Here is a 10,866-nt window from a genome sequence, read left to right as displayed (position 1 = left end):
AAGTCATTAGTCGTAGGGAATTGCCTCTCGTTGCTGTGCAGTTTCAATAATAACACCCCGCCCCCCCAAAAAAAACCTGACTGGTTTTAAACGCGCCTTACCTAAGCAGGAAATTTTGTTGTGGATTTCATGGAAATGGCTTTTAACGGCTCAAGTTTTGCATGTGTCACGAGTACAGGTTTGCTTGAGCATGAACCGCTTTAGCGGGCAGCTGCGGTGGGGGGGGACCTCGCTGGGCAGCGAGCACGGACCTGGTGCCTCCTGCACGGCTTGAGAAGACCCGTCTGTGTCCTCGGCTAACCAGGAGAGCTCACAGCACGTCCCGAGTCCACCTTCACATACAGGGGGCTGGATTATAGCCGCTCCATTTACTGTTTCGATAGGTAGCGTTTGAATCCTGGTCTAGTAAATGGTGCTGCTTGCACATGAGGTTTCTAATGAAATGCTGCGTTGCCTTGGCCCTCGCAGATCAATGAAGTATTGGCCCCTTCCCAGGCACTTCTCGTGCCCCTGTGACGGTGCGGAGCAGAAGGATATTGTCTCTCCCGGCTCCTTCCCACGCAGGCAAACATCAGCTAACGAAAGTTGGCTTCTTAATCTGACCTGAAACAAAACTCCTCAGTCCACGTTCTCGCTTTCCTTCTCATGAAACTTATTCAAGAAAGACTTCCTTTGTCACTTCACAGACTGTTTGCTGTCATTGGTCCTGGTTGGGGAAATACTTTGTTTGAATAGTTACGGGAACAACTTTCAGCCTGCGGCTTGGTTCAGCTCCAATCAGCGCTGAAGCTGCGCTGGCTGGCTCTGGAGGGACTGGTCAGATCTCCTCCAGCGCTGAAGTAAAAGGTGAAAATCAACAACTTTCAGGGGTCTGGCCCTTTCGAGTGGAGGGAAAGGGAGGCTGCGAGGTCCTGTGAAGGCTCCACGCTGACCCAGCAGTAAGGTCTCAGCTGCCGTTCAGCCCTACAGCCACGCACGCAAAGTCACACCGTCGTGTTTGCGGTGAAGGGGCTGTGATAACAGCATGGCAGCAGTTCTTCTCGAGGAGGAAGGACAGGAAAGACTACGAAGGTTGTCTTGGGAAGGAATAACGACCGAAAGAAGTTGTATTTTGATAACGGCCGGAGGACAGCGAGCCCGTAGCGAAAGGCGATGTGCAAACCAGTAGGATGATCTTTGCCCTAAGAGGCTCAGAGTCCCGCTGAGGGCAGCTGGTGCAGGGGGAAGACCGCTCGATGGACGTGCGAGCACGGCGGGGAGGATTAGCTGGGTAACGGCAACAGATTAGCTACGCTAGCGGCACAAGGCTACGGGGACAGCAGGGGGGAATGCCACGTCCGCGATGAGCCTTTCTGATAACTCCGGACATCGGTCGCTCTCCTCTCTTGCCCTGGAGCAGCCCGGCTGTAGCTGGCCGTCTTGGTCTGCCGGCAAAGCAACGGGTACAAAGAGTGCGAGACTCCCAACACCTTGCATCATCAGTTGAGATTTTTTTGCTGATTTCACTGTAGGTCCAAGCCAGAAATGTATTTAAATCTTATTTACGGTTCAGATGATACATGCTGAAAGTTAAGCAGATGCTAGGCACTCCCCTGATACAGGGTGCTAGTAGTGGGCTTGGGTTTTATTTTTCTTTTTGTATTAAATCATGTGCTGTTGTAGCATAAATAATGTGACTGAATTTATTTGGCAACCTTTTCGCCTGCAGTGTGTCTTGTGGCTTTTGAGGGGGAGGTAAAGCAAAAATAGCTGTAGCTATTGTACCAAATCAGGCTGTCACGAGCCCCAGCTGTGGAACAGGGGATCATTACCTGTCTGGACAAATAAGTAGATTTTTCTGTCTTCTAGGGTACATTTTCCCTTTGCTGTGCCTGTGTAAGGCCAATTAACATTAATGGGAATTGTACATACACACCCAGTGGAGGCCAGACCCTTACAGGAGGACCTCATTAGCTCTCTCTGACTGTGGCTTTCATTCTGAGTTGCTAAATTTTATGGATTAGCAAGAATGCTAAAAAATATGGAAAAGGAATCCTGGATATTGCCATACCAAAGTGCTTACTTAAAGAATTTTAACGAGTCAGGTTTGAGAATGAATTGGTAGGTCCATGTATAACTAGACCTCTGGAAAAACTATACAAAGGCAATCTGATCAGCCAGCTGTATAAATACCCCACTGCATGGTCCTGACCTCTTCCACTCAGACAGTGTAATTCCCTGAGAAACTCTGTTTCCAAGGGAAAAACACTAGAAATTCTCATAAACTTTGCTTTCTCAACCTGCCAAAGAAGAGGCGTTTGCAAAGGGAGTCACGCATAGGAGAACGCCCAGAGGATCTCCTCGGGACAATAATGCTACAAGGATTGCTCATCTCCTGGGACAACGCTGTGAGTCCCAACCATCCTCCATCCTTGAGCAAACTGATCTGGTATTTTTAAGGACACTGTGTATTTAAGACAACTATGAGAAACCTGCAGCTGCTGACATAATTTCTCTGGCCTAGGGATGCTTGATTTTTCCCACGTTATGGTGGGATAACATTAGATGTGTTTTCATGTGTGGTCTCCCAATGGTATTTGAAGGAAAGGAAAGGAATCTTCCTTGATCAGCAAGGAAAAGACTCTACCCTGTTTCTTCTTCTCCCTGCGGGTTTGAGGGAATGTAACTGCAAGAGGCGGCAGGTTCAGCAGTGAAGCTGTTTCTCATCCCTGCCTCACCACACACACCCTGCACCCTGGAGTGAGGGGCCTGGGTTGTATGGGACCAAACACTACCAACTTGCAGGTCCAACAGTGAAGCATCTGAATTCAACGTGTATCAACGTGGATTAATTATCAGGATCATGGCAAAAATGAACACAGTTGAAAAGGAATGACGAAACTGTGATAAAGCACGTGGAGGTTGGGAAATCGCCCTCCTTTTTAAAGGAGCAAGTTTTGAAAATCCTAAACAAACATAAGATTTAAATAGAAAAATGTCCCTGTGTGCAGTAGCAGTCGTTTCATCCAGCAGGAATCCCACCACAAACTGCCTCCCGTTGCTGCTTGCCAGCACACAACGTGTTATCTTCTGCTACGTGATGCCTTCCTGCTGTCCCCTCGCAGAAAACCCATTTACAGAAGGCGATTGCTGGGGTACCTGAGGCAGTACAACCCCACTAAATTCAACTCACTACTTTTTTAAAATGAAAGAAAGCTGCATTTGTGGGTAATTCTCAGAGGCCTGGAAAGTCTCAGGACTATCCAGATACTCTCTTTCCTTCCCTGCAGTCATCTTCAAAAGTATTTCTGTTCTTTTCTGCTCCTCCGTGGAATATTTTTTCATTCTTAAATTGATGATTTGTCTTTTACGACATTTCTGTGTGAGGATTTATATGTCCTGCAACGAGACAGATAAATAAAAAGCTGAATTCTGAAAGCCATGCAGCCTGGATTACGTGTCTCTGAATTGCCATGATTTTCTCCTGACGGCTCACCCTGAGTGTCCACTTATCTCCACCTGTATCTCTGCTCTGCACCAGACAGGTCCTAATTCAGTGTGCTTCCTCCAAACAACGCACTGACTAAACACTGGCTCTGGGGGAACTGAACTGATTTCACTAACTTGCTTTTGAAACCCAGTTACCTTAAATTGCGCCATGCCCTGGTTGGGGCTTACTTGGCATTTGCATCTGTAGTATGCTGATTTAGCTTGGTAAAAGCTCTGAAGGGTAAGGGCTGAGGACAGGGATGCCTAAAACGGTGGAAGACAGTGAAGCCTCCAAGTACACTTGGGTATAGAGGAAGGGGAGAGTTAGACCTCCGGGAGAAACTGAGTGGGAGGACAGGGAGATCCGTCAGAGACCTGGGGGTCTCTTCTTTATCCTCAGACTGTCCACGGCCCGTCAGTCCTCTCCCTGCTGTCCTCACTTCCCAAGTCAGTGGAGAGTGCTCGTCTCCCCGGCCGTTTACGAAGGATGGGACTGCAGCAGAAACCATGCCGAGGAGGGCGAAGAGTCTCCTGCAGCCGTCCCACGCAAGCCACCTGGATATTTTGATATTCTCATCTCGCCTTTCAGGCCCTGTCATTTTGAAATTAGCTCTTGGGGTTGAATTTAGCATCCTTACTTTCAAAAAAGCAAGCAAGCAAACAAAAAGACAAGGTTTGCTTTTTCGTTTTTATTGTTGTTTCCAGTCCAGCTCTTTAATGCTATTTTTAGAATCCTGTGTGTTAATGCTGTGGCATGAATTGCTGGGATTTCCCTTTGCTAACATAAAATAGATGATCTGCACTTTGGTATTAGCAGTCAGCCAGGAAATCCTTGCCTGGTGCCAAAAATGGGCCTTCTTTCATAAATCTGTATTTGTTTTCATTTCCTTTTGCGGCAATGACACACCAGATCAGCTGCGTTGGTTTCTTGACATATTATGTAGTGCCATATAACATGACAGGCTTAACTGGAAATGAGAGGCCAGATTTGTCTTTATTTGATTCACTGATGATACACACAGCTGGGAAACGCCGGTTCGCAAGAAATCAGGGAAGGGACTATTTTCTCATCCCTGTAAAGAAGAACTGGCAGAAGGCAGTCATTCTACAGGGAGCTTTAAATGTTTGAAAACATAAATGATGAATCCTGCATGTCTAATTGCCTTTAACACCATGACAGAATTATCTTTTACTGATCGTATATTTATTACAAGGCAAGGAAGCTGTAGTCAAGTAGGCTGAAATCAGCTGAAGTATCCAGATCCTCTTCCAGCTCTGCCACTGTTTGAGCAACCCGCCTCTGTTCTGCTGTGAAATGGGAATCATTCTGTTGATCCACTTTTTGCGCAGTCTGTGAAGGAAAAAGGCTCTGTATAACTAACTTGTAATTATGCTTCTCTCTGGATCAGAGTTAATTTCCAAAACACTCACGTCCTGTTGCTACTGTGGCTGGTCTCTTCCTCCCAGCCAGGAAGGTATTACACGGTAAGGATTGCGTGAAGCAGTTTTTTAACTTCTATTTTTAAGAGTTCTGAAAGGCGATACCTAGATGTTAGTCATTGCCATCCTTAAAATAAACAAAATGGCAGCTCCAGGCACTTTGACATTCATGGTTAGCAGGGAACACACACAGCGCGGGGAACGCAGAGCAGCAGCGTGCGTGGTGGGGCACGGCTCTGTACAGCTCGCCTTCAGCCGGGGAAAGGTTCCCGGTGTGTCGTACCAGCTCCCTGGCACGGTTCCCTCACAAAAACACAGCTCGTGCAGATGTGGTCCAGCGAGGACTGTGACAGCCAGTTCCTGGAACAGGGATCAAAAGGGCTGCAGTTTATCTCGCCGGGATGAACTCCCTTCTCGGGGGGGACAAAGTTCGGCAGAGCTGTTCAGGGCAGCCCTCTGCTTGGTGCTCGGGGGGAAGAGCTCACCAGTCACCCAGCAAGTGCTGCTCTGGGGATGCTGGGATCTCTGGGGTAACCTGTTAAAACACACTGGCAAATCAAGCCGGGCCGTTTGCGTACCACTGGCAATGCACGCGGAGTGTGAGGCAGCAGCCTATGAACAGATTATTAGAGACCTAAATTCATCTCACAAGCAGATCCCTGGAGGCTAATGAAGTCCCAGCGAATACGCTGGCAAAAATGCCTGAGAACTCCTCACCGCACTGTGCTGCAGCGTGATAATGTACAGGGACGTGCACGTGAATAAGCAGGTCATGGGAAGCAGCAAGAGAAAGAAAAGGCACAAATGCAGCAGTAGCAGCAGGTATTGCACTTGGCTCACTCCTCCGCAGTTTGGCCCACAGCGATGCGCTGCGTCTGGCTCTGTACCTCTGAGCTATGCCCCGTGCCTCACGTAAGGATCTTCCCTAGGCATGCTGCCAGCCACAAGGCATGCTGGAGGTAAAGGTGAGCTCGGCCTCGCTTGCTTTGCTGTGCTAAAGCTGACCACTTCAGATGCCGCAGGCACCACGGGGAGCAAGTGCTTCGAGTTGCTAGAGGAAGACTAATCTTCCAGATGTGGATGAAGATGATGGTTAAGGGCATGTTACACACATGCTTGGATTGCTGAGTGCTAGATCTTATTTACTCGCAAGGCTGTATTTCTGCAGGCAGGCTCGCATTCAGAGACAAGTGCCGTTGATGCCACTGCCGTCCCAGCCCGTGAGAGGTCCCAATCCCACCCCTGCATTTCCCTCCAAGGTCACCTCCTCCCAGGATTTCCTCTGCAGGCAACGCCAGGCTGCCCTTACCAGAAACTGCTACTCTCACCCCATCCCCAGTCCTGGGCTTAGTCACTTCCAGCCACTGGTTCTGCTGCCAAAGCCTCTTCTAATTGTGAAACCGGTGGTTAACATCACGGCCAGCGGTGAGCAAGCGCGCCCATCCCGCTACCACGCGCAGGCCACCCGCCTGAGGCGGTCTTGCTTCCTTGATTAATGCCTGCAACGTGCCTGGGTGAAGCAGCAATATTTGATAGCTAAGGAGTTGCACAAGGAAGAAGCAGAGTCACTTGCCCGGGACATCGGAGGAACAGAAATTGAATGTAGGCCTCCCACAGTGGAGGACTGTGCTTCTACCTACCAGAAATCCTCTTCTTGTAATGGGGAAAAGGTTGTTCCATGAGAAGAGGTACTTCTCAATGCAGAAAGCATCTCCTGTGCCGTATGGTTTGTTTTTTTCCCAGCTCCCATCCCGCCCGCTTCAGGAGTGGTGCACCTTACAGAAGTCAGGCATTTTTAGCGGAGGGTCCTCACCTGTTAAACAAACGGGAGCCAGAACTCGGCGTTAAAACAAAGCCTCCACCCTTCCGTACCACTGATAACACAACTGGTCTTTCCGCAAGCAGAAGGTTTTATGAAACAGGCATGGCAGGGCAGCGCAGGCAAACCACCACCCCAGGGCAGTGGGTAAGCCTGAGCTGGGGCTGCATTCTTTTGGGGCAGAGACTGGCTCTTATCGTAACTTCTGAGAGCACCAAGTACTGTGGACCTTAATCCTGATGGGGCCTCTAGGCATGACAGCTATATAAATATTTAATGTGCCTTTAATCTTGGGGTGGGGAATGTGACTTGTATCCCCAATAGGAAGTGCTGAGCCTCCGTTTGTGTGACTGTGTCATTGTACTTAAAGATACCATGGTGGGTATCTACTACAGTATCAGCCAAGATACTGTAAAGTGTACTCAAAGGGATATTGCACAAAGAGCAAACAGCAGCATGGGAGTGCTTTTATTCTGCAGGCACTAATCCCAGCTCAGCAAGTAAAACACTGCAGAACCCCCAGAATCGCAGAGTCTTTGAGTCATACCTGGCTTGGATCCTAGAAAGGGGTCTTCTACTGTTTAGTGCAGAGGAATGGTAAGAAGGAAGAGCGCAAGGACAGTGGGACACATTCTGTCCTGGTGAGCTCGTCCCAGCCCCCTGAGCTGCCAGGCACCTCAATCCCTGCTGAGGGAAGTGGCCTTCACCCGTTCGCCAACAAGCAGCTGGCTGGTCTGGCTAGAGAAGGCTTTCCGCACACCTTGTGGAACAAAACCACAGCCTTTTCTCTCACATTCGGAAGGAAAGGCCATCAGGTGAAGGTCAGGAAGCTTACATTTTTGTGTAATTTTGTATTCTGTAGGGAAGAAAAACGTTGACTGTGAAAGGAGCCTGTAAACAGTAGGATGCAAGATTTGTTCTTCTCCGCGGCCGTCCTGTGGCTAAGGACATGACTAATCCCCTGTGACAGCCCCGTGCTTGGAGCCTGCTGCTCTTACTGGTGCAGCTGGGGACTCTGTCGCTTTTCACCATCACAACATGAAATGAAAACTCTTTTGCAATGAAATTGTTTCTGCAATGAAATGGAGGATCACTAAAGCACTTGCCACAACCGCTGGGAAGCAATTAACTTTGTTATTCACAGTATTGTGAATAAATGGTGAATTATGCGTTGCAAATGTCCCCTGTGTGGTATGATGTGGGTGTGTATAGTCCTGAATGAAATGTGAGTACCTTTGGGTGTAAGCCACGAGCTACTGCACTTTAAGATGGACCCAGAAAGTGTGGCAGCACCCTCTTAGTCACTCTGGTGGAACCCCAGTTCAAGCCTGACTTCCCAGTGAGGTTCAGTCTCGCACACGTACCGACGAAATGTAGTTTGTACCTTGCTGTTCCGGATTCTCTGGGGAGCAGTTTCACCCCCGTGACATATCTGGGCAACCTTCCAGTCTGCCCTCACCCGTACCTCAGTGGCTGCAGCCTCGGTGGGCGTTTCAGCAAAACGGAGGCCAAGCCTACCTCTCCTCTGAGCCCGCCGTGATGCAGCCTCCTGCACCACAGCATCCTGCGGCGAGCCCAGGCTCAGCGCGGCCAGCCCCGTGCCCACCAGGGATCCTCTTTATTTCAGACCATAAAAAAGCTCTGGCAAGTTGTATCGCCATGGCGTGTCAACGTGGCTTGAAAACTGTGGCTGCAGTTCACCAGAGACGGGTGCAGAGCTACTGGTGAAATGTTAAATGTGAACAGGAAGAAAATATGCCTGTTCCCTTAGTGACTCCATAGTGACAGGGAAATGCCATCCAATTTCACAATCGTCTCTTTCCTCTCGTGGCTCAAGTTTGCCAGCTCTCCTGACTAGACCTGCTGCTGTCAGGTGAGTACAACAAGCTGGATTCAGCCCTCAGCAGCACTTTGCTCTGCACATCATGAGATGTCTCTGCCTCTGGACTGCTGACCTCCCGCTTCTCCCTAGAGTCAAGCTGCTAGGCAGCTAAAACTTAAACCATAGGCACCAAGCGCTGGTGAACAGCTGGATGTTAACTTGTCACGAACCCTACCTAGGGGTGAAGCAGTCTAGAAATCAGACAGCAGAACTAAGGTCGCTCCATGCGCTGAACCTCTCTTGGAGCCTAGCAAAGGACCCACTGCTGGTGAAAGGCTGCAGCCCGAGCCCGGCTGGCACTAGGTATGCTTTTAGCAGGAACTATGAACACCGACCTGTACCTCTGATAACACGTTGTAGTCTCCACCCGTGCTCCCAAACATCTTAACAGTCTGGGCCTTCTGCTGACAGCCGTGCCAAATTCTTCAATAGCTTTTTTCAGGAGAAGTGGCAAAGAAGCCTAGAGCTTTTAAAGCAAGTATTTTGTCTAAAATTGCCTTTCTTAAACCATTTAGGATAATTACAAGTAGCAAACAGATTATGTGAATCATGACGTGCTGACAGATAATTCACAGGAATGAGAGCTAAGTTAATGCAATGAACTGCGGTGCTGAGCAGGTCATCACGCTCTTCTTACGTGCTACAGGAGACCTGAAGCAACCACCTTCTAACTCCTGCTGATTTGTATTCCAGGCCTCTCATAAACCAGCTTGCACAATGATGGTGATGCCTGCCACAACTCATTTAACTACAGGAGCTGCCAGCTTAGCCAGCATCAGAGCAGCAATGCGCTGCGGGTTACCTTAGGTGGCCACAGGCCATGGCGCCCGAGCTCTTCTGCTTAGTGCATCTGCTGATGGCAGTGGAGTTGGTTGGAATCAACTCAAATTCACTTGACCATCATCTACCTCAGCACCTATCTTTAGATCCCAGAAATAACAATTTTTGCACTTCAGTGAATGTTACCTATATTTTGGTGAACAAAAATACAGGCCCCCATTTTGCATGGGATCTTGACCTTGCCCCATTTGAAGTCAACAGGTTTAAATGATGAGTGTTAAGAGGAAACAGGTTCTAAAGCACAGCAAGAAAATCTTTATTGTACCTTCTTTTCATCTGAGTTCCATACAGCAAGGTATAAGGGTATGGCTGTATTTTAACAACAAGGTTGTACCAGGAGCATGCAATCAACATACACATGGTGTTATCTCTTTGTGGGAGATAAATTTAAATTGTCAGGCCATGCCATGGAAATGCAACATTTGCATTTTCCTATCAGGATGTGCCAGGACATTACACTGCAATCGCAAATCATGAGGTAGTAACATGAAGCGGAGGAAGGAGTAGCCTAATCTACTGCAAAGTACTATATGCTGTTATTCAGTATTTTAAAACGGTGCCCATAGCATCAGGAGATGGAGTGGAGCCCAAGAAAAGCTCCAGAACTGTTTCAACAGTAGATATCATAATACAGTTTCAGGGCTTGCAAACCTCCATATTCCTTATTCATATGGATAGTCCCATTCCCTTCATTGTAGGCTGGGAGAGCGATGCATTGTTTTTGCATGCTGGATCTCGGAATGATGTATATGTACTGATCTTGCCTCCTCGATTCAAGTCAGCCTCACCATCCTCCTTGGTATGTTCTGTCCTCTAAACATCCAGGCTTCCTTCATTTGTTTTTTCTCTTTATCTTTGCCAGTTTCACAATGACTCCAGAGTTCCTTCATCATTGCCTGATACTTCTTCCAGTAGCTCACTAAGCCTGTAAGTAACATCTGTCTTGTTTCATCCATTCTCACCCTCTTTCAATGGGGAGGGCTTTGTGTGCAGTTTCTATTTTGGCAGGATTTTCAGGGTTTGTTTTTTTTTTTAAAGCCCACAGTATAAATGTTTTCCTCCCTACAGATTGTGTGTTTAAATTAGGAAAAAGCAGATCACTCTGCTCGTGGATGGGGGGAAGGCGAAAGATTTATGGGGTTTCTGTGTTCCCGTGGGAGTTTCCTAGCAGGCCCCTGGGAAACTGCTGAGTCCTGCACAGATGAACCTCACCCTGATGGTAAAAGTTCTGTTTTGCCGGAGGAGCTGTCATAAGTGCCACCATCGTCATCCTCCCGGAGCATTAGGTGATCTTTTAGATATGCTGAGCCCAGGCCATTGAATGCCTTAGATAAAGAACAAAACCTTGAACCCTTCTGCACCCATCTCCCAGGGGTTTGGGCTTTTGCTTGGTCATTTCCTCCCCAAATCACATCCT

The sequence above is a fragment of the Harpia harpyja genome, chromosome 12 (genome assembly GCF_026419915.1).
Source record: "Harpia harpyja isolate bHarHar1 chromosome 12, bHarHar1 primary haplotype, whole genome shotgun sequence".
NCBI classification, from domain to species: Eukaryota; Metazoa; Chordata; class Aves; order Accipitriformes; family Accipitridae; genus Harpia; species Harpia harpyja.
The sequence above is the reverse complement of the archived record's forward strand: the minus strand, read 5'-3'. Positions refer to the sequence as shown.